The sequence below is a fragment of the Scyliorhinus torazame genome, chromosome 9 (genome assembly GCF_047496885.1).
Source record: "Scyliorhinus torazame isolate Kashiwa2021f chromosome 9, sScyTor2.1, whole genome shotgun sequence".
Lineage (NCBI taxonomy): Eukaryota > Metazoa > Chordata > Chondrichthyes > Carcharhiniformes > Scyliorhinidae > Scyliorhinus > Scyliorhinus torazame.
In genome coordinates, this window is record NC_092715.1 from 61,821,655 (window position 1) to 61,845,466 (window position 23,812).

Sequence of the window (23,812 nt, forward strand, 5' to 3'; positions counted from 1 at the left end):
CCTTCCATGATGAGCTTTCGCCGTCAGTAAAAAGAATTGATGAAATATCTCCTGAGCCAAATTGTAATTGTGATATAAATGGAAAGTGTTGTCTAGAGCAGAACTTAATTAGCCGCCAGGGGGACAATGGGACAACACATATTGCACCAGAATTAACACCTCAGCACTGAGTGCCTCCCTGTAGCACCATCGATCACACACGAGGCGAGACGTAAAGAACTTCAATCGAGGCTTTATTGAGCAGACTTGTTCCCCAGCAGCTCAGTCACAGAATGCAGCTGCGGGGATTAACCCAGGTTCTTATACCCCGCCTATCTGGGTGGAGCCCAGTAGGCGGCAGATCCAATCGGGACCCAGCATCTGTCCTCCAATAGCTCCTCAGCATTCATGGTGTACCGTATTACCCCTAATACATACCACCACACTCCCAAAACAGTCAACAGCTGTAAACTCTTCTGCCAGCAATCAACCTCTTTAAATGCTTTGCCCCAAGGCATATTGTATGCAGTTTCAAGGCCTCACTTGTCTGGGTGTCTCTCACCTACTTGGTGTGAGGGACATACTGAGGCTCATTTTGGGCAGGAAGGGGAAACTCCATCACTTCCCTCTTTGTAACCAGCTAAGATTGGAATTGTGCCGGATACCTAGTCCTGTTCTCACCCAGTAGCCACACTCACACATCCTTTGCAGTAGAAACTGCTGAAAAGCAATCAGGAACTTTTTTCCCTAAATCAATGCCCTGAAGGCCAATTCCCCCCGCCCCCAGCTGAGGACAGCAGAGGTTTAACTGTGGAAGGCTGTGATCTGTATGGTTCAGTCACTCCCCGCCTTTAACCACTAGGAAGAGTTCAGTAAGATCAGCAAAACCAAAAAAGACTAGAGGTTGAACCTGCCACTTTCTTGATTGTAGAGCTCGGATCCACACAGTTAAGCCATTGAGGGAACTTTGTACTGCACGTAAAGAAAAATCAATCTGGGCTTAGAGTACATTTTCACAAATAAAGATTTCATGTTACAGTGAGTTATATATCATACTGTATTTCTCATAGTCAGACTGCTTCTGTATTGACTCTCCAGATTACCTTTGTTAACACCTTGTAGGTAAATTTACCGTTTGTTTCCGCTGGTAAAGGGCGGCACGGTGGCGCAGAGGTTAGCACTGCTGCCTCACGGCATGGAGGACCCAGGTTCGATCCCGGCCCTGGGTCACTGTCCGTGTGGGGTTAGCACATTCTCCCCGTGTCTGTGTGGGTCTCACTCCCACAACCCAAAGATGTGCAGAGTAGGTGAATTGGCCACGCTAAATTGGCCCTTAATTGGAAAAAAAGAATTGGATGCTCTGGGCGGGATTCTCCGGTATCCGGCGGGCGGGCCGTACCGGCGCCGAGGAGTGGCGTGAACCACGCCGGCATCGGGCCGCCCGGAAGGTGCGGATTCCTCCGCACCTTCGGGGGCTAGGCCGGCGCTGGAGTGATTGGTGCCGAAGGGCCTCCGCTGGCCGGCGTGAGTCGGCGCATGTGCAGGAGCGCCAGCGTGTTCCAGAACTGCTGCCGTGATTCCTGCGCATGCGCAGTGGGTTTCTTCTCCGCGCCGGCCTTATTAAGGCATTTATGGTTGTATAACAACATAATATACAAATACAAATGTAAACATAGTTCAGTACATAACACCCCCCCCAACCAACAACCATACCAAGCCAACATGGCTGATACACAATTCCCAAGTCCCTCCATCTCCTCTTGCTGATCCCGCCTAAACTAAACTAAATTAACTGCCCCCCTTATTGTATCTGCTTAGATACAGTTTAGTTTTCCCCGAAGAAGTCGATAAACGGCTGCCAGCTCCGGACGAACCCTAACGTTGATCCTATCAGAGCAAACTTAATTTTCTCAAGCCCGAGAAACCCAGCCATGTCGCTAACCCATACCTCCGATTTCGGAGGCTCCGAGTCCCTCCACGCTAATGAAATCCGCCTCCGGGCTACCAAGGAGGCAAAGGCCAAAACGTCAGCCTCTCTTGCCCCCTCGACTCCTGGGTCTTCCGACACTCCAAAGATCGCCACCTCTTGACTCGGCGTCACCCTCGTTTTTAGCACCGTGAACATGACCCCGCCAAATCCCTGCCAGAATCCTCTAAGCTTCGGACATGCCCAAAACATGTGGACATGATTTGCGGGCCCCCCTGCGCACCTCACACACCTGTCCTCTCCATCAAAAAACCTGCTCATCCGGGCCACCGCCATGTGTGCCTGTTGAACCACCTTGAATTGTATCAGGCTGAGCCTGGCACATGTTGAGGATGTATTGACTCTGCTCAGAGCATCCTCCCACAGACCTGCCTCTATCTCCTTACCCAGCTCATCTTCCCACAGGCGCTTCACCTCCCCTATCTGGGTTCCATTCCACTCCATCAGTTCTTTATAAATTTCCGAGACCTTCCCCTCCCACACCCCCGTTTTAGAAACTACCTTGTCCTGTGTGGCGGTAGAAGTGGAAAGGTCAAAACCTGCCTTTGTACAAAGTTCAAAACCTGCCTTCGTAAAAAGTCGGATTGTTTTTTTTTAATGTATTTTATTTCAAACATGTGTATAGAAACAGCAACATATACAAAATCACACTTCACAAATTCAGAGTCCACAGTTTGTACAATTTTTCCCACTTTTTACCCCCTCCCCCTGTGACGAACAGTTCCTCAAACATTGTCATGAACATCCCCCACTGTGTCTCGAAGTCTTCCTCCGACCCCGTCAACTCAAATTTAATCTTTTCCAACCGGAGAAAGTCATACAGGCCCCCCAGCCCAGGCCGTCACCCCCGGCGGCGTAACCGACCTCTATCCAGCATGATCCTTCGCCAGGCAATTAGAGGGGTGAAGCCACAACATCGCCCCGCTTCCAGCAGCTCCGGCATTTCCGACACCCCAAAGATCGCCATCATTGTGTCCGGCCTGACCTCCACCTGTACAATCTCAGATAACGTGCCAAACACCACTTCCCAGAATCTCTCCAGCTCCTCCCAACCACAGAACATGTGCACATGATTCGCCGGCCCCCGCCCACACTTCCCGCACATGTCGGCCACCCCTTGAAATAACCCATTCATCCTCGCCTGGGTCATATGTACCCTGTGCACCACCGTGAATCAAGCTCATCCTCGCAGGAGGAGGTTGAATTCATCATCCGCATCGCCTCGCACTGCAATCCCCAGCCTATTTACCCCCACAGCTCCTCCCATTTGTTCTTGATCCTCACCACATGCACCCTCCCCCCCTGCTCCCCTAACCACCCGTAAACATCCCAAATCCTATCCTCTCCCCACTCATCTGGGTGCAGCCATTGCTCTAATAAGGTGTACTCCAGCAACCTGGGAAACGTCCTCCACCCCTTTCCGGCAAAGTTCCTCATCAGCATATATCTAACTTCACTTCCCCTTGGCAACTCAAACCTCTCCCGCAACTCGTCCAGACCTGCAAACTTCACTTCCAAGTACAAGTCCCTCGCCCTCACCACCCCCATCTCCCTCCACTTCCCATACATCTCCCCTGGCTTAAAACTATGGTGCTCACACAGTGGTGTCAACACTGATATCCCCTCCAACTTAAAGTGTCTCTGCAGCTGATTCCACACCCTGACCGTCTACTGTACCAGCAGGCTCCCTGAATACTTATTGTGGAAGCGGAGCCGTCACCATCGCCCTCAGACTGGAACCCCTACAGGACTCCTCCTCCATCTTTACCTACTCGGTCCCCTCCTGCCCCCACCATCGCCTCACCTTCTCCACATTCACTGCCCAATAATAGTGTAGCAGGTTAGCGAGCACCAACCCCACTTTCTGCCTCTGCCTCTGTATAGGGCCGTCTTTACCCTTGGCACCTTCCCTGAAAAGCTCTGAAATCACTGTCTCCAATTTCAGGAAGAAGGCCTCAGGGAGAAAGATCAGGAGGGTCTGGAAAATAAGCAGAAACCTAGGCAGCATGTTCATCTTTACCACCTGCACCCCCCTTGCCAGTGTCAGATGTAATGTATCCCATCTCTTAAAATCACCCCTAACCTCCTCCACCAACATTATCAAATTCCACCTGTGCATCGTAGTCCATTCCCTCACCACCTGAATCCCAACATACTTGAGCCTTTCCCTTGCTACCTTAAAGGGCAACACCCCAAATGGACTCCCCGTCCTGCTGCATTCACCAGGAACACCTCACTTTTCCCGACGTTTAACTTATACCCAGAGAAGGCCCCAAATCTCTCCAATATTTCCATAATCCTATCCTTACTATCCAGCGTGTCTGACACGAACAACAACAGGTCCTCCACGTACAACGACACCCAGTGCTCCCTGCTCTCCCTCACAATCCCCTGCCACTCCACTGACCCCCTAAGGACTATCGCCAAGGACTCATTCGCCAGCACGACCAACAACGACGACAGCAGACATTCCTGTCCAGTTCCCCTGTGCAGTACAAAACTCCATGAACTCACCTTGTTCGTTAGTACACTTGCCACCGGGCTACATACAACAGGTGCACCTACGCCACAAACTTCAGGCCAAACCCAAACATACCCAAGATCGCAAACAAATATCTCCACTCCACCATTTCAAAAGCCTTCTCTGCATCCATAGAGACAACAACCTCCGGCAACCGCCCCACTGACAGAGTCATGACCACATTTAACAGCCTCCTGATGTTACTAGAGAGCTGCCAGCCCTTTAGAAACCCCATCTGATTGTCCACCACCACCCCTGGCACACATCCCTCCATCCTCCCTCCACTAAAGTAGCCAGCACATTCACGTCTTGTGCTCAACAACGAAATCGGCCTAAATGACCCACACTCCATGAATCGTTCCCCTTCTTTGGGATTAGTGTGATCGAAGTCTGTGTCAGTGTCTCTGGCAGCTCCCCCTTCTCCAACGCCTCACTAAACATCTCCAACAGATGCGGTGCCAACTTTGTTGCAAATATCTTATAAAACTCCACTGGAAAGCCGTCCGGCCTGGAGCCTTCCCTGATTTGAGTCCCCTAATGCTGTCAACCACCTCCCTCAGCTCCAGGAGCTCCTCCAACGACTGCCTCCCCTCTTTCTCCAACCGTAAAAACTTCAACTCATCTAAAAACCGTCCCATATCTCCTTCCTCTCCAGCCGGCTCGGCCCTGTACAGCTTCTCATAATACCACCTGAATTTATCTCCCTGGCTCAGACACTACCTCCCCCGTCTCTGTTCGCACTCAGCCTGCCTCCTCAGCTGGTGGGCCTTCTCTCCATATTCATATTGCATCCCCCCCCCCCCCCCCCCCCCGCCCCGCTGCATCCTCCCTAACTACCCACCCACCTTTCCCTTCGTCAACCTATCAAACTGCCCATGCAAACTCTTCCTCTCTGCCAACAGCTCTTAGTGGGGGGGTCTCTAAGTAGCTCCTGTCCACCTCGACTATCTCATCCACCAACCATTCATGGTCATCCCTCCTCCTATCCCTGTCATCCCTCGTCCTCCGATCCCTGTGTGCCTGGAAACAAGATAATCTCTCCTCGGACCACCACCTTCAAAGCTTCCCAGAACGTGGCCACCGACACCTCCCCGTTCTGATTCAGTCCCACGCAATCCCCGATCACCGACCTCAGCTTTTCATAAAACCCCTTCTGCCAAAAGACTCAAATCCAGCCTTCAGCCCAGCCTCTGCACCTGCCCCGAGCTAAGCTTCACCTCCAGCCAATGTGGCATGTGATCTGAAATCACAATTCCCGCATACTCCTCCCCACGACTCCCATCAGCACCGCTCAACTCATCACAAAGAAATCAATTCTCGAATACACCTTATACACCGTGAGAAGATCCCCCTCCCCGGGTTCTTAAACATCCACGGATCAACCATTCCCACATGTTCCATAAACCCTCCCAACTCCTTCGTCATCCTCAACCGTCCCCTTGACTTGGGGCTCGACCTGTCCACCCTTGGTTCCATCACACAATTAAAATCTCCACTCATCTTCAATTTTGTTTTTAATTTAATGTACCCAATTCTTTTTTTCCAATTAAGGGGCAATTTAGTATGGCCAATTCACCTACCCTGCACATCTTTTGGGTTGTGGGGGTGAGACCCACGCAGACACGAGGAGAATGTGCAAACTCCACACGGACAGTGACTCGGGGCCAGGGTCAAACCCGAGTTCTCGGTGCCATGAGGCAGAAGTGCTAACCACTGCGCCACCGTGCTGCCCTTACCCAAACTCAACTGGTAATATATAAGTCCAGGATCGTTCCCAGTAAACCCTTCACAAACCCCACATTGTCTCAATTTGGCGCAAATGCATTGACCAGCACCACCGGTGTTCCCTCCAGCACCCCACTCACTATCACATATCTAGGCCCCCGGGTCCCGCACGTCCTTGGCCCCCACAAACCCCGCCCTTTTGTTCAACAAAATGGTCACCCCCCCTCTACTTCGAGTCAAACCCCGAGTGAAATACTTGTCCCACACATAATTTCCTCAGCCTAACCTAATCCTTCACCCGGAGGTGTGTCTCCTGTACAAAGATCACCTCACCTCCATCTTCAAACCCCTCAGGTGTGCAAAAACCCAAGACCTCAGGGCAGCACGGTGGCGCAGTGGGTTAGCGCCGAGGTCCCGCGTTCGATCCCAGCTCCGGGTCACTGTCCTTGTGGAGTTTGCACATTCTTCCTGTGTTTGCGTGGGTTTCACCCCCACAACCCAAAAGATGTGCAAGCTAGGTGGATTGACCACGCTAAATTAACCCTTAATTGGAAAAAAAATGAATTGGGTACTCTAAATTAAAAAAAAACCAAGACCTCTTAATTGGTCTGTTTAACCCCCGGACATTCCATTTTACAATTCTTACCAGAGGCTTACGCCTCCACTCCTCGCTACCGCCCGCCATCACCCCCTTCCGGCCCCGCCTCCTCTATACCATCCTAAACCTGGCCAATCCAAGATGACTCCGTCTTCGCACATGACCATGCTCAGTCTCCAACCCTGCCACGTCGCAATTCCCCCCCCCGGCCTGTCCACCTCTCACAGCCTCCTCCTCCACCTCACCGTCATACACCAGCATTATCTGCCAACATGGCAGCTCCCGTTTGAAGGCCCCCACTGCACACCACTTCATCCCTCCCTCTTTAGCCAGTGCAAACGGCCCCCTTGCCCACCTGAATGTCCCTCAGCCGCCAACCCCACCCAGCGAGCCCCACCATACACACCCCCCCCATTCAAAAAGAAAAACACCACAAAAACAACGGGAGGGGTTAGTTATCCCCTTACAAACTTATAACTCCGCAAAGAAAGAAAAAACACCCTCCGGCAACACACAATAGCCATAACATCCAACCTTTGCATCAATAGCTCCTCCATCTCACACCAACTCTTAGTTCTCCCCCAGTTTATGGTCCCTTATAAAGTCATTGACCTCTTCTGGCATTTCTAACTAATTCTCTCGGCCTTCAAATGTGACCCACAGTTTCGCCGGGTACAGCACCCCAAACCGAATCTTCCTTCGGTACAACACCACCATGAATCCACGTGTTGAATCCAACACGCCTCTTCGCCAGCTCCGCATCAATGTCCTGGTATATTCGGACACGATTCCCCTCCCATTCACAGTCTCGCTTTGCCCTGGCCCACCGCAGGATCTTCTCCTTTTCCACAAACTTGTGCAACTGCACAATCACCGCCTGGCGGCTACTCTGCTCTTGGCTTCTGCCTTAGAGACCTGTAGGCACTATCCACCTCTGGGGCACTGTCCAGCACCCCCTTCTCCATCAACCTGGCCAGCATCCTCAACACATATTTTGTGACATCCGTTCCTCCCACACCCTCTGGCAGACCCACAACTCTCAGGTTCTGCAGTCTGGACCTGTTCTCCTGCTCCTCGACCTTCACTCTCTGCAACTTGCATAGAGGTCCCCCAGCTTCCCCATCTCCGCCTCCAGTCGGACTCCACCTTCTCCACCTCAACTCATTGTCGCTGCTTCTGCCTCAAGGCACTTCTTTACCCGGTCCATCGATCCTCGCAGAGGTGCTCCTGCTCCCTCAATGGCATTCAACCAGTCGCCATGCATCTCCTCCCGTTGCTGGCAAAATTCGGCTTTGATGAAGGCCATCAACTGTTCCATCTGGGCCTTTCCCACTGACGATGACCCTTCCCCCTTCGCCATTCTCGTAATTGTTGCTGTGCCACATCAGTCCCATCCAATTCCTTAGCCAGGTCTTTGACTGTTTTTGCCGGGTGTGATAGCCAGTAGACATGCCAATCTTGAGGAGAACTTCTCTCTGTACACCTACTGCACCACTTTCCTGCCAGAGCAACCCCACTAACCGGTAGAAAGTGCCCAAACCGATGCCTTCGAGCCGGAACTGCTCTGTGTGTGACCACTCACTCCATGACCGGCACTGGAAGTCTGCTTTTTTAAAACATTGGTGAGTTATGGCCTGAACCACCGACATTCATGTTTACTGTGATCTTTTAGGTTGGTTTGAGATTGAATTCAGTGAAGCTGGCTCCAATCACAAAACTGGCCATGGCTTCAGGTCGAAGATGTAACGTTTCACTGATTGCGCAGGACCAGGAAGACCTCCAGCTTCTTAGGTGCCCAAGTCCTCGTAGGCTTAATGTAAACATTTATTCACATCCAAAAATAGTTAATTTACTAACTAGAGTCTCCCAATGAAACTATTCAGTGGCTCAGGATAGTTCTTTTGAAGTAATTTTTGGTGATCTAAAATTGGATTACTCCTGGGTAGAGGACTGGAGATCCTCATTGATAATGCTTACTTTTGATGAAAAAACCTTTTACTCAATAAGAAGACTAAAAATTACAATGTTCCATTAAGTCTGCACAATTGTGCTGGTTCTTGAAGAATTTTACATTTGTGATTGTATAAATGGAACTTAACAGAACCCAATTTGAAGCACATTTTGAATGCAATTTCCTGATTGCCCCCGAAGTGGAACATGTTACATGGGACATTACTTTCGTTTTTTATTGTTCTCGAGAGATCTCATGACCACCAACATAACTTTGCATTCTAGGAATTTCTAATCAGTGTGACAAAGGTTCTGTGTTCTTCGAATAAATATGCACAGAGTTATGTTAAATTACTTCTAAGTGTTACGATGGCATCGAATGTCTTTGAATTGTTACATGGATTGTAAATGTTTATCCGTCTGGAGAATGCTTAATGTGGGTCGAATTGTTTTAAAGCTCAGCAATCTGTCATTGTTACTATCTATTCCTCAACCACTGATTATCACAAAATTCCACGGCAATAAACCACGCTTTCTCCCCCAGTTCATATTGTTTCTTCTTTCCGCACCCCCACCCCCCCTTTCCTGTGCTAACCCGGGAGTCAGGATTTCAAAAAGAAAATTAGAAAATGACTTTGCAGAAGATAAAAATCAAACGTTTTCTGAATCAAAATAGAACTAATTATATGTTCTTGCTCAATGTGCTGGAAATGTGGAAGGCATACTGTAAAGTATAGACTCGTGACATCTGAATTGCGTTGCGTAAGGTTAGGTGAAACAGCTTGATTCATATAACAATGACTTAACTGTTTCTTTAATTGGGAATGTGGTTGACGCACAAGTCTTACAGCCACATTTTTAAAAAATGTCTGGTGTAAACAACTGTGCAGTAACTCATGCAAAAGAATCTTGTTCCTATAGTTCAGGACAACTGTGAATATCTGCAGAGACCCGCGTTGTAACGGTCAACGTGCTTCATGGTTCAAAATCTTCTTTGCTGGACATCATTTTGTAGTGAGGAAAGGTCTGTCACTGGATCAGGGGTAACCGTTAACTAGATCAGGCAGGTCAGAGGGCAAAGGCATCATTGAATTTTGCACAGCGAGTATAAAGACCTCACAAGCAAAAACAGAAAAGGCTCAAAAAGCTCAGGAGGTCAGGCAGCGGCAGTGGAGAGAGAATCGTAATTAAAGTCCGGGATGTTGTTGGGCCGAAGTGGGGTGGGGGGGGGGGGGTCTTCGGCATCTCACCCACTGGTCGCAGAAACCCCCGTCAGTTTGGTGGGAGAGGCCCAAAGAGTCAAATGCCCTTCAGGCACTTAATCATAAAGCCAGAGAGAATGGTGACTTCTGCCGGCAATGCACCCAAAAGAGGCCCGGAATCATCATGTGACCCTAAACCAAAGATGAATTAATTTGGGATGGGACATACAGGGTGGGGGGAGGGGGGGGGGGGTGGTCCGTTGTAGGCAAAGGAGGATTGGAGGGGGTGGGTTGAAGGCAGGATGGTGTGGATGGGGGTTTGGCTGTCAGAGACCATTTTCCTCTGCCCAATGATCGGTCATAGAGTGCCTGACTCTGAGGGGCCAAACCCCCAGAAGGCTGCTGGGGAAACTGACAGGATTTCCTGGGCAGCCTTCCAAGGGCGCAAGGCAGCCAGGCCACTAACAAGGCAGCGGGGGTGGGGGTTGGGGGGGGGGTTTGCCATTACCGGAAGACTGAAGCGGGTTCTCGCCCAAGGTTAAGTGGCCCGGCCGCCATGTTTCCCGCCGTAACAAGCTGCATTCAATCCAGCCCAATGTTTCAGGCCAATGACCTTTTATCAGAACAGCTTTCTGATTTTGTGTGTTTGTTTATTTCTAAGCAGGTTTGAGCATCACATCAATTGAGCTGGTGATTGGATCGGTGGATTCTGATGGCAGCTGACTGCCTAGTGGCACAGTGGACCGTAATCCCCTGTACGGTGCTGCATTCTTGAGGTATGATTATTTTTTTTTCCATATAAGTACTTAAATTCAAATTATGTTAAGTTTCTCAGAGTTTTAAAAGGAATGGTCAAATAATTTATTGGCCTTTTAAAAAAATTGAGAGTACCCAATTCTTTTTTCCAATTAAGGGTCAATTTAGCATGATTAATCCACCTACCCGCACATCTTTGGATTATGGGGGTGAGACCCACGCAGACACGGAAAGAATTCCACAAAACCCCCCTAAACCTCCAGCCCCTCTCTTTGAACTTGTGTCCCCTCGTAACCGATCCTTCAACAAAGGGGAACAGCTGCTCCATATCCACCCTGTGCCCCTCATAATCTTGTGTGCATCGATCAGGACATAGGAACCACCATTCAATAAAATCATGGCAGATCCTTTTGTGGATTCAGCTCCACTTACCCACCCGCTCACCATAACTTTTTATTCCTTTACTGTTCAAAAATCTATCTACCTTTATCTTAAAAACATTTAACGAGGTAGGCTCAACTGCTTCACTGGGCAGGGAATTCTATAGATTCACGACCCTTTGGATAAAGAATTTCCTCCTCAACTCAGTCCGAAATCTGCTCCCCCTTATTTTGAGGCTATGCCCCCTAGTTCTAGTTTCACTCGCCAGTACAACCTCCCTGCTTCTATCTTATCTATTCCCTTCATAATTGTATATGTTTCCATAAGATCCCCCCTCATTCTTCTGAATTCCAATGAGTATAGAATCATAGAATTAATAGTGCAGATGGAGGCCATTCAGCCCATCAAGTCTGCACTGGCCGTTGGGAAGAGCACCTTACCCAAGCCCACACCTCCAGCCTATCCCAGTAACCCCACTTTACGTTTTGGACACTAATGGCAATTTAGCATGGCCAATCCATCTAACCTGCACATCTTTGGACTGTGGGAGGAAACCGGACGGCACCTGGAGGAAACCCACGAAGGCATCGGGAGAAAGTGCAAACTCCACACAGCCAGTCACCCCAGGCCGGAATTGAACCCCGGTCCCTGGAGCTGTGAAGCAGCAGTGCTAACCACTGTGCCACCGTGCCACCCATATGGTTCCATGGGTATAGTCCCAGTCTACTTAGTCTCTCCTCATAAGCTAATCCTCTCAACTCCGGAATCAACCTAGTGAATCTCCTCTGCACATTTTCCAGTGCTAGTACATGCTTTCTCAAGTAAGGAGACCAAAACAGTACTCCAGGTGTGGCCTCACCAGCACCCTATACAGCTGCAACATAACCTTCCTGCTTTTAAACTCCATCCCTCTAGCAATGAAGGATAAAATTCCATTTGCCTACTTAATTACTTGCTGCACCTGCCAGCCAACGTTTTGCGATTCATGGACAAGGACACCCAGGTTCCTCTGCATAGCAGCATGCTGCAATTCTTTACCATTTAAATAATAGTCCATTTTGCTGTTATTTAAAAAAACTTCCCTCCTTCCTTGGCCTCCAATCTGCTGTTGGAGCAGCACTCATCGCATATGCGCACAGATTGTCCACCCTGTGCATTTAAATGCTGCCACCCCGCCAATTCTGAAAAGGTCCATGTCATATTCCAAACGTTGACAGGAATTCCGCGTAATTCCACCAGTGAAAAACAGATTCCAGGGACTTCTGATTCACAGTTTCAGAGCCGTAGAAACTGGAAAGTTCACAGACTTGATCCCAGCCTACTGTGGGTTAGTTGTTATCAGCCAGGATGCTAATAGACCTGCATGAGGCTTTATTGTCCCTGGGTAAGGAAGAAGTATAGTGGCTAGTTTCCTGTTCCTGACCACCATTTGTAAAACCCCAGCTGGATGAATCTGTATGTGAACATTGGGATCAGGCTCCGCTGTGATACCTTTCACAGTCCAGTAGCCCAGCAGCATTCATTATCAAGGTTCGCAAGGGAGGCAGTTGCGTAGTGGTACTATCGCTGGAGTAGTAATCCAGAGACCCAGAGTCATGCTCTGGGGACTTGGGTTCGAATCCCACCATGATAGATGGTGAAATTTGAATTTAATATAATTCAGGAATTAAAAGTCTAAAGATGACCATGAACACATTGTCAATTGTCGTGAAAACCCATCTGATTCACTAATGCCCTTTAGGGAAGGAAATCTGCCATCCTTACCTGGTCTGGCCTACATGTGACTCCAGACTCTTAAATGCCCTCAGGAATGGGCAATAAATGCCGGCCCAGCCAGCAACGACCACATCCCAGGAACAATTTTGTTTTAAATCACCAATTGGGGAACAGCAAGAAGTCAAAACCCACAGACCAGATGACATCTAGCTTCATGATTTAATATCGAAATGCAACTTATTCACAGCACTCAAACCTGCAAACATTTCTTTACGCTACACATCCATCCGGTCAATCTTCCTCTCTGTCACCAGGCCGCCTTTTCATAAAAACGCATTGATAACGAGAAACTTCAGCCCATTGCACTGGCGTTGGCTATTGAATGTGGCCCAAGGCCTTTTGGTGAGTTAGTGCTGTAGGGTGTTATGGCAAGTTATTTTTAAAACTGCTTTCCTCTCGCTGTGTTGAATGACATTCTGTATTATTCAAGTGCTGTCCATTCAGAAATGTTTCCACAAACTCCAAGTGACAAGAATTGTGTTTCACTGTGGCTCATGCCATAGTCTTGCCATGCTACATCGCTAAGATCAGGAGATGGGAATTTCCCGCTTTCCTGTTCCCATAGTAACACAATTCAGTGGCTGAAACGATTTATTGTTACACTCTTAATGCTTTTTCTTCAAACGAATGATTAATTGCAAGTGTATTAATTTATATCAAATTACTCTGATATAGAGTAATGAAACAAGCTGGAAAGTTTCCAGAAGCTATAATTGACATAATGTAATAGCTTTTTAGCAAAGAACTAATCCCATTGCTATATGTTTGTTGGATGCATGAGATTCCATCGTTAATATAGTAACAGTATTGTTTAATCGTTTTGAGGTGAATTTATAATGAGATTCTTCTTTTGACAGCACACCCAACCTAAATTTCAAATTATATAAATGCCTGTGCTTTCATCTGGAATGCACTGCCTGAAAATGTGGTGAAAGAAAATTTGGTAGTAACTTTCAAAAGGAATTGGATGAATATTGGAAAAATACATTTTTTAAGGCCTTGACAAATGATCAGACCAGCTTTCAATAGCCAACGCCAGTGCGATGGGCTGAATTCCCTCCTTCTGCACTGCAAGATCCTTTGACCTCAGCCGCTTGAATAGGTTTCTGCATTCTTGGGGTGGTAGAGAAAAAATCAGCAAGAGGCTTATTCACCTTATCACTTTGCAGTGAGTCTAGCTGGAAACCATTTTGTACTCAGGAAGCATCCCACCTAGAAGCACATAACATCGCGTTAGGCGCACGTCTCGACCGCATCACACCGTCCTGTGATATTTCGGCTGGTGGGCGTGCAGGCGCAAGTTCAAAGTGCGCCCGCTGACAATCAAGAAGTCAATTGAAATTAATTAAACAGCAGTTGACTGGGATTTTTGGTGGCCCATCTGCCTTTATGGTTGGCGGGTTGTCCAATTGGCAACCTGTTTGAGCTGCGACCTCGATCCAGGGCAGGGGCCTGGGGACCGGGGTCAAAGCGGGCGTTTCACATTGCATGGCTGTTAACTGGCCAGTCAGGATGATGGTGCTCTCCAGGGCCGACCGAGGCCGGGAATGAGTTTTGCGCCCACTGAGTACCCATGCCTGACAGGCAAAGAATTTAGGCTTCTATGTGTATGGATTGACCTTGCTTATGCATGGCTATCACTCTCCGGGGGGGGGGTGGTTGCTGCCGCCTTCGCCATGAATCCTCAAACAGCCACATTGTAAGTTATGGATAGGTTATGCCACTGGGCTAGTAATGCTGAGGCCCAGCTAATCCTGTAGGGACATGGGTTCAGATCCCACGATGGCAGCTGGAGGAATTTAAATTCAATTGATTTAACAAAAGTAAGGAATTAATTTTCAACAAGTGATTGTTGTAAAAATCCATCTGGTTCACCACTGCCCTTTCAGGAAACAAACTTGCCCCTCTTGCCTGGTCTGGCTGACATGTGACTCCAGGTCCACAACAATGTGGTCAACTCTAAACCAATCTCTGAAATGGCCTAGTAAATCACTGAATTCAAGGGATGGGTAATGGAATGCTGGCTCGCCATTGAAGCCCATTTCCCTTGAAATAATTACATAAATGCAGCTTGAAGACTGCAGGTGAGGGTAATCTGCTCTGCAGAGCTCAGAATTTCCATGGGCTCCTCTTGATTTCCCACTGTAATTTAAGCAGGAATTGTCAGACACCCTGAAGAAATACCATGAAGGTTAATTTTTTGTCATCTGGGCTGTTTTTCTCCCTTGGCTTCCACTGAGATTGAGAACACTCAAACATCAATTCCTGGCAAAAATGAACATGTTTTAAAGAAATTAATCGAATTAATAGTTGTATGCGTAAGGGTCATGGAGTCATAGAGTTGTACAGAGCAGAAAAGACCCTTCAGCCCATCGAGTCTGACCTGACAATAACTACTCCTAATCTCGTGCTAATCCCATTTACCAGCCCTTGTCCCATATCCTTGAATGTGATGGTGTTTCAAGTGCTCATCCAAGTACTTTTTAACGGTTGTGAGGTTTTCATCCTCCACTACCTTCCCAGGAAAGCATTCCAGATTCTCACCACCCTCTGAGTGACATTTCTCTGGGTGGGATTCTCTCCCGGCGCGATTCTCCGCTCTGCCGACAGCGCAGCTACGCCTGTGCGTTTCCCGGCAGTGTGGCAAGGCCACAGTGGGAAAACCCATAGGCAGCTGGCATAAACGGAGAAACCTGCTGGAGTCGAGGGCACGCCACCGAGGACAGGCGGCTGGTGGAACGGAGAATCCTGCCCTCTGTGATTCAAATGTTTCACTTTTTTAAAAAAGACTGCCGCTACATAGCCGCTTATGCATGGATGGGAAATGGCTTTGTGTGTGCATCAGTGTAAAAGTATTCTAACTCCAGTTTCAGACTCCCATCCCATAACACAACCCCACACTGGTTGGAGTTTGCACAGGCTGCAGTATAACTCCAGTGTGCAGTGGCACCCTAATTGGACTCTTGGATGGGACATTGGTTCAGGCAGCACAGTCATAATCCTGTCAGGAAACAGATATCCACCAGCTGGGCAGGAACCAGGCCGAGCAGTTAATCTGCCCGCAGTAGGATCTGTCCAATTTCCATGCCATAGTCATCAATGGGACAAAAAAGTGGGAATGTTGTACAAAGGGTAAAGCAATCCACAAGAGGCTGTGTACACTGTCTGTTTGGAGTTTATGCTGAAGATGAGAATACCCACAGAAATTTGTAACTATGTCTGCTGCACTGAGTGGGGGGGGGGGGGGGGGGGGGGGGGGAGGAATACCAGCAACCCCCAGTGGAGTTCCCCCTCATGTGCCACCGAGTTTTCTTGTTTGCCTGAACACTTGTGCGGAGCTCCTTTCTGACTAGCACTTTTTTGCAGTTGAGACCATTGTGCAGCTAGCAGTGTGCTTGCAGTCTGTGGCTGTGCATGGCATGTGAGATACCGGATCTGAGGTGGCTGATTAACGGCGCATCTAAAAGTCAAGGAAGAAAAAGGGTGCGAACAGCTGAGTGTTTTAAAATGGAACAGCCTGGCACACCAATCTCTCATCATTTAAAATTGGCAATCGGCAGGAAAACAAAACCACGGAATCAGTCAGAAATCAGCTAATCTTCTGGCTGGTGCACTTGGGGGTTTAAAGTTTTTATAAAAATCAGATGATAAAAATTGAATACCTCAAGTGAGAAACAACATGATAATTGATGGATATTAAATCTTGAACACTGAAGATATGATGGGAGTAGCAGGGACTGGGATAGAAATGTGAGTGCAAACCCACATGAATGAATGACACTAGAGGCGGTAGAGCTATTCCAAATAAACCTCTGGAGGTTTTCGGCCATTGGTGAATTACGCCATACAGCAGAATCCAGGGGAAGGTAACTGAGTACAAATCCAAGCACAGATGGGGATGAGACCAGAGGCAGGGGAGCTGTGTCCAGTTAGATAAGGGCCGACTCTAGACTTGCCTCTGAAAGGAGAAGAGACAGATGCATTTCCCTAATGTCTACTTGACCTTCACTTGACCCTCACTGGCAACATGTATCTCACATCATTGATCTGATTTAGAGTCATCAAGATCAGCTCACCTTCAGAAACCTTCTTTTTGTTGACAGTAATCGGCACAACAATTGCATTTACATTTAGCTGGCTGCTGGGGAATGGCTGAGAGAGTTGTCAGTCTGAAACTGATACTCTGGTGCAGTTATCTGCAGTGACCTGGCTTACCCATGTGTGTCAGTGCTTTCTTCTAACAAAACTGAGGAAAATTGACAGTTCCATGCACAATTAGCCCATGCCTACTCAATGTGATGCATGCATCATACAGCTGTTTGCTGCCTGATTATTGCCAGGATTAAAGTATACCCTTTAAATTATGTTTTGATGTGGACGGGCCTTTTAAATGTTGGTGCATGGTTTTACACGTAGGTAACTCAACAACACCTCATTTATTTAATGCCTTTAGTATAATGAAGGATCCCGGGACACTTCACGGGTACACTGTCTGACACCAAGCCACATAAGGAGGGGTATTGGGCCTTAATGTCCTCAAGAGTGGCAGTCAGGGTCAGATTGCCACCCTGTGCCCACATACCTGCGCCAAATTTCTTCTGTGCCTGTCTCACCCGACCTTTCAACTCAGGCTGGGCAAGATCCAGACGCCGCAGCTATCTCCAAAGCTTGGTGACAAAGTCTAAGAAAGTTGGAGTGAAGGAGGACATGCCTCCTTTTTTATAGCATCAGCTGCTGTAAATCGGGTAAGTTTAAAGGTCCGATTTAAATTGATAGGCATGCGGCACAGTGACGCAGTGGTTAGCACTGCTGTTTCACAGCGCCAAGCACCCGGGTTCTCCTCGTGTCTGCGTGGATCTCACCCCCCACAACCCTAAAAGATGTGCAGGGTAGGTGAAATGGCCATGCCAAATTGCCTCTTAATTTGAAAAAAGGAATTGGATACTCTAAATTTATTTTAAAAAAGAAATTGATAGGCCAGGGCGATGGTAAATGGATAAAATTTTGGGGTTGGGGGATAAGAGCGGGGTTCGGGGGGAATCGTACATTGGGAGCAGGGTGGAGGGTTGAGTTGAGGGTAGTGGATGTGTCCAGCCAGGTCGGGTCCGTGGGGTGTGGTTAGTTGGGGTGGATGGGGGAGTCCCCTGTCGGGAGGCTGGAGGGAGTCTCGGGGCGGGGGGGCGGGGGGGGGGGGGGGGGGGGGGCAGTTGAAGTCGAAGAGGTTTTAATTCTTCTAACTTTTTCTGGTAACCATTGAGCCTCATGGTAGCACAGTGGTTAGCACTGCCGTCTCACAGCACCTGGGACCCGGGTTCAATTCTGGCCTTGTTGACTGTGTGGTGTTTGCAGGTTCTCCCCATGTTTGTGTGGGTTTCCTCTGGGTGCTCTCTCGGATGGTCAGTGCAGATTCAATGAGCCGAAAGGCTTCCTTCTGCACAGCAGGGATTCTATGGTGTAACCCTGTCTGAAGTTTCTGATTTAAAACACATTTTTGGATGGTACACAGTGCAAGGCCATTGCCCAGGGGAAGTTAGCACTTCTGGACAATTGCCGTGCAAATCCTTAGCTCGGAAGTTCTGAGAGGGATATCCCATTACATCTTTGGTTTAACCCCCAAATCCAACACTGGGAAGCCTGGAGGTTACAGCCCATTAGGTCAGATGACTAAAAACTTGGTAGGACTGTCTCATAGGAGGAAAGCGGCATACAGTGACAGAGAGAAAATTCCAGGCAACCTGAGGCTCGGAGGACGGCACAGTGGTGCAGTGGTTAGCATTGCTGCCTCACGGCGCTGAGGGCCCGGGTTCAATCCTGAACCTGGGTCACTGTCCTTATGGAGTTTGCACATTCTCCCCGTGTCTGCGTGGGTCTCGCCTCCACAACCCAAGGTGTGCAGGGTAGGTGGATTGGCCATGCTAAATTGCCCCTTAATTGGAAAAAAAGAATTGGGTACTCTAAATTTATTTTTAAAACCTGAAGCAGAACAATTTTTAAACATTATTCTTTCATCGAATGTGGGCGTTGTTGGCAAAACCAGCATTAGATGTCGATCCCTAATTGCCCCTGAACTGAGTGGCTTTGCTGGGCCATTTCAGAAGGCATGTAAGAGCCAACCACATGGCTATGGGTCTGGAGTCACATGTAGGCTGGACCTGGTAAGGATGGAAGATTTCCTTTCCTGCAGGAGATTACATCTGGAACATGAAGTTACATGTTATGGAGGTGTCTGAGTTAGTAGGGTTCCCTCGCTGGATGTTGCTGCCGTGGTGACTGTTTGTACTATAATATCGGATGATGTGCACCAAAACCAGAATCAGCAATGTGAACCTGTCACATTTCAGATGAACCGGTTGAGTCTCGCTTTGTTCCAGAGCTCAGCACAGCTGTACCCTGTAACCTCTGCCCTCTGAACTCCTGCGGCTGCAGTGAGGGAGTGGGACTGGATCTCCTGACCTTGCACTGGTGTCAGTCGACATCCTGAACGGTCGCAATCTTGGCGTGTTTAGCTGCTGTCAGCTGTTTAAATAAGTACGAAGCATATGCCTGATGCACCCTGTAAATGGATTACACGTCAAGGCCATTTAATTGACAGAAACTAAAACACCCTGTTCACACTGACATAACCACTCAGGCAAGTGATGCAGTGCCTCACATAGAGGTTTATTTTCTGCTAGTCAGCAGTCGCAGGAATGTATTTACTATGACTGAACAGCAGGCATGTTGTGAGAGAGTGGCTGCTGGAGTGAACAAGCTACCAAATCCTGACCGATTGGACTGAGAATGGATAATCATTTACAGACGGCCTGTCATTCAGCTGCGATTGTGCAGTCAGGTGATATTCCCAAATACAGAAGGAACAGGGCTATATGGGTGGCATGGAGTGACCCAGTTGGGAGAACTTGACCTCTGCTGAACTGTGCAATATGGCTCAAAAAATCAGTTGATGGAAATAGTGCGGCAAATAACTGATATATAATAGCTCTGGTCTTGTGTATAGAGACAGGAGCAGACCATTCAACCCCATGAACCTGTTCCACCATGCATTTTGATCCTGGCTGATCTACGTCATTTACCTTGTTCTTTGTTTCATGTCCCTCTACCTCCCAATCAATCTTTGCCTTGGAAATTTCAATTGACACAGTGCCATTTGCTGGAGTGTTTTATCAATTTCCACTACCCTGTCTTTAATTTCACCCCCAGCTGTTCAAGCTCTCATTTTAATGTGATACCCTCTTTTTTGGGATTCTTCAACCAGAGCTAATACTTCCTCTGAGGCACTATTATTGAATCCCTTTGCCTTTTTAAACACACCTTGATAAAGTCACCCCTCTACCTTGCAAACTTGAGGAAATACAAGGCAAGTTTATGCAACCTGACTTCACAATTTAACCCCAGTGTTATTCTTGAGGCATGCCACCCAGGTCAATATATCTTTAGATGTTCAGGATCTGACCAAGATTCTGCACAATGAATCACTTTTGAATTCCAACTCCTTTGAGATAAAGGCCAACATTCCATTAGTCTTTTAGATTATTGTTTTTCACATGTGCACCATGTTTTAGTGACTTGTGTCCCTGGCCTCCTTTTGATGTTCTACAGCTCACAGTCTGTCATCAGGGGTGGCACGGTGACACAGTGGTAGGCACTGCTGGCTCACAGCTCCAGTGTCCTGGGTTCAATTCCGGCCTCGTGTAGAGTTTGCACTTTCTCTCCGTGTCTGCGTCGGTATTCTCCGGGTGCTCCGTTTCCTCCCACAGTCCAAAGAAGTGCAGGTTAGGTGGATTGGCCATGTTAAAATTGCCCCTTAGTGTCCAAAAGCTTAGGCGGGGTTACTGGGTAATGGGATGGGGTGGAGATGTGGGCTTAAGTAGGTGCTCTTTCCAATGACAAGTAGGTGCTCTTTCCAAGGGCCGGTGCAGACTAGATGGGCCGAATGGCCTCCTTCTGCACTGTAAATGATCTGTGATCTGATTAAGAAATGATGTTAGGCATCCTCACTTTACTCTAGATTTGCAGATGGTAACTGTGGTATTGGTTTTCCTTTCCCTGAGTATATTATTGACGGTGTGAATTTTATTTGCATTGGTTTAGTGACACTATGAATCTTATTCTCAATCAGAAGGTGGTGAGTTTTATGTCTGGGTTTCATTCCACTTGCCCCATTTGAGTGAGCTTCGCTGGCTTGTGGCCATTTGGACGAATGCGTTGAGTTGAAGGGCTGTGTGGCTAAGAACCTGCTGTAAATCTGCTTGAGTTGGGGTGAGCTTTTTTTTTTATTCGTTCATGGGAAGTGGGCATCACAGGTTGTGCCAGCAATTATTGTCCATCCCTAATTGCCCTTGAGGGGGCAGTTAACAGTCAACCACATTACTGTAGATCTGGAGACACATACATAGAACATACAATGCAGAAGGAGGCTGTTCGGCCCATCGAGTCTGCACCGACCCACTTAAGCCCTCACCTCCACCCTAACCCCGTAACCCAATAACCCCTCCCAACCTTTTTGCACACTAAGGGCAATTTAGCATGGCCAATCCACCTAACCTGCACATCTTTGGACTGTGGGAGGAAACCCGGAGCACCTGGAGGAAACCCACGCAGACAAGGGGAGAACGTGCAAACTCTGCACAGTGACCCAACGGGGAATCGAATCGGGGAGCCTGGCGCTGTGAAGCCACAGTGCTATCCACTTGTGCTATCGTGCTGCCCAAACCAGGTCAGACCACGTAAGGATGGCAGATTTCCTTCCCCAAAGGACATTAGTGACCAGTTGTTTTTTTCCGTCGATTGACAATGGTTTCATGGTCATCATTGGACTTTTTAATTCCAGATATTTTATTCCATCACCTGCCGTGGTGGGATTCGAACCCGGGTCCCCAGATCATTATCGTGGGTCTCTGGATTACTAGTCCAGCGACAATACCACCATGCGACCGCCTCCCCAGGAAGCTATTTTGCAGAGCAGTACTGATGGTCATGAGTTGGGTGGGCATCTAAAATAGCGGTGAGCAACCGGCAACCTAGGGGCCACGTGCGCCCCACCTGGGCTCTGAGTGCGGCCCACGAGACATTTTGTTGACTGTTGCCCACGTGCAGGGTTGTCACATTCTGCAGATTTCAACCTGCATAGTTTTTTTCCTATCTGGATGACTGAAGTGTTACGCGCGTAAGGCAAGGGAACATGAAATGAGGTGTATGCTGATTACACATATTGACTGTGAGAGCCACGTGCTCCCTTTATGCCCAAAGTGTAAATATTTATTTTCTTTAAAAAATTTAGAGTACCCAATTCTTTTTTTCCAATTTAAGGGGAATGTTAACGTGGCCAATCCACCTACCCTGCACATCTTTGGTTGTGGGGGTGAGATCCCACGCAGACACAGGGAAAATGTGCAAACTCCAGATGGACAGTGACCCTGGGGCCAGGATCAAACCCGGGTCCTCAACGCTGTGATGCAGCAGTGCTAACCACTGCGCCACCGTGCTGCCCTATTTATTTTGTTTTTACCATTTGAAGTTGATGATAGTTCTATTAATACATAGATGATTACGCATTTTCTATGACTCGTTATGAAATATTCAGCATGTATTTGATCTTATTCATGAGGTCATTGTTAGTGAACAAGCCTGATTTCAACCTTGCAGCCCACTGAGATGAAGGAGGGTCACTCATGCGGCCCACTCACTAGCCTTGGTTGCCCATCACTGGTCTAAACACTGGCCGAACTCAGCACATCCCACTTGAATTCATTAGAGATTGCCAAGTAGTATTCAAAATGGCAGTGGGTACATCTGTCCCGACTATTCTGACTTGGCCAATAAAGGTTTTTTTTTCTGGGAAGAAATAACCACGGGAAAACCTGAGGTGAAATGAGGAATAAAAGTTCTAAATTGAAAATAAATCATTTAGGGAGGATCCAGAAATGGATTTTATTTATTTATTTATTTGCCGATTGCTACAGACTGCCTCTGGCATTGTTCCATTGCCTGCAGGTTAAAGAAGATCTGGATGCTTTCTTTGTTTGTGGAGAGTATGTGTGGGCTGCAGGCGTTTCTCATCTGATAGCAGCGTGTAGGGAACAAGCTCCAGATTAAATGATTTATTCATTGACTGTGTACAAAAAGAACTGTTAGTGAACACTCAGCAGGGAGATCAATACACCTTTGTTCAAATTCTGTGTCATATGGAATGCATTTACCTCAGCTCCATTTTACATCATCCCCAAATCCTTTCTTTCCTCCTCAAGTTCTGTCCTGCAGGCAATGGTATACTGGGCTTCCATTCCCAATGACAGTCCCTGCTGGAAAGTGAATGTACAGATGTTGGGCGGAAATGAGATGAGGTTCGATTGTGATCTTCTGCCAACAAAACAAATGACTTCCCAGTACTTGCTGTAGAAGCTCATACATAAAAATGGGCTCTCGGGTGAGGTACTGAAAGGAGGGCTATTGATGCCTTTGAAACTATTAGTGGTAATGCGCCAAAAACAAGGTGGCACAGTGACCCAGCTTTGATTCCCATCTTGTGTGTGGTTTGCACATTCTCCCCGTGTCTGCGTGGCTTTCCTCCTGGTGCTCCGGTTTGCTCCCAAAGTCTAAAGATGTGCAAGTGATTGGCCATGAGAAATTGCCCCTTAGTGTCCAAAAGGTTAGGTGGGATTACGGGGATAGGGTGGGGGCATCGGCCTAGGTAGGGTGCTCTTTCAGAGGGTTGGTGCAGACTCGATGGGCTGAATGGCGTCGTTCTGCACTGTAAGGATTCTATGATTCTATAAAAGCAGCACATTACGCATGCCAGAAATCTCAAATGAAAACAGAAAATGGTGGAAATACGCAGCATCTGCGGAGGGAGAAACAGGGTTAACAGGCTGGATTTTTATCCTCCAGGCAGGACTTGGGAAATTCCCAGCTTGGCACGTCCGCTTGCAAAGGCAGGA

At 48.0% G+C, this 23,812-nt stretch overlaps 1 protein-coding gene across 7 annotated transcripts in view; it reads left to right on the forward strand.

Moving 5' to 3' along the window:
* The window catches only part of lhfpl2b (LHFPL tetraspan subfamily member 2b), a 272,180-nt gene that overhangs the window by 165,207 nt on the left and 83,161 nt on the right, over nt 1–23,812 (forward strand). For 5 of the 7 annotated variants that reach the window (XM_072516001.1, XM_072515998.1, XM_072516000.1 and 2 more), the window contains one exon: nt 10,627–10,738. The gene's annotated coding sequence lies outside the window, so the exon portion shown is untranslated. Of the gene's footprint in view, nt 1–10,623; nt 10,739–23,812 lie in introns of all 7 variants that reach the window. The other 2 variants (XM_072515999.1, XM_072516002.1) reach the window with 1 other exon arrangement.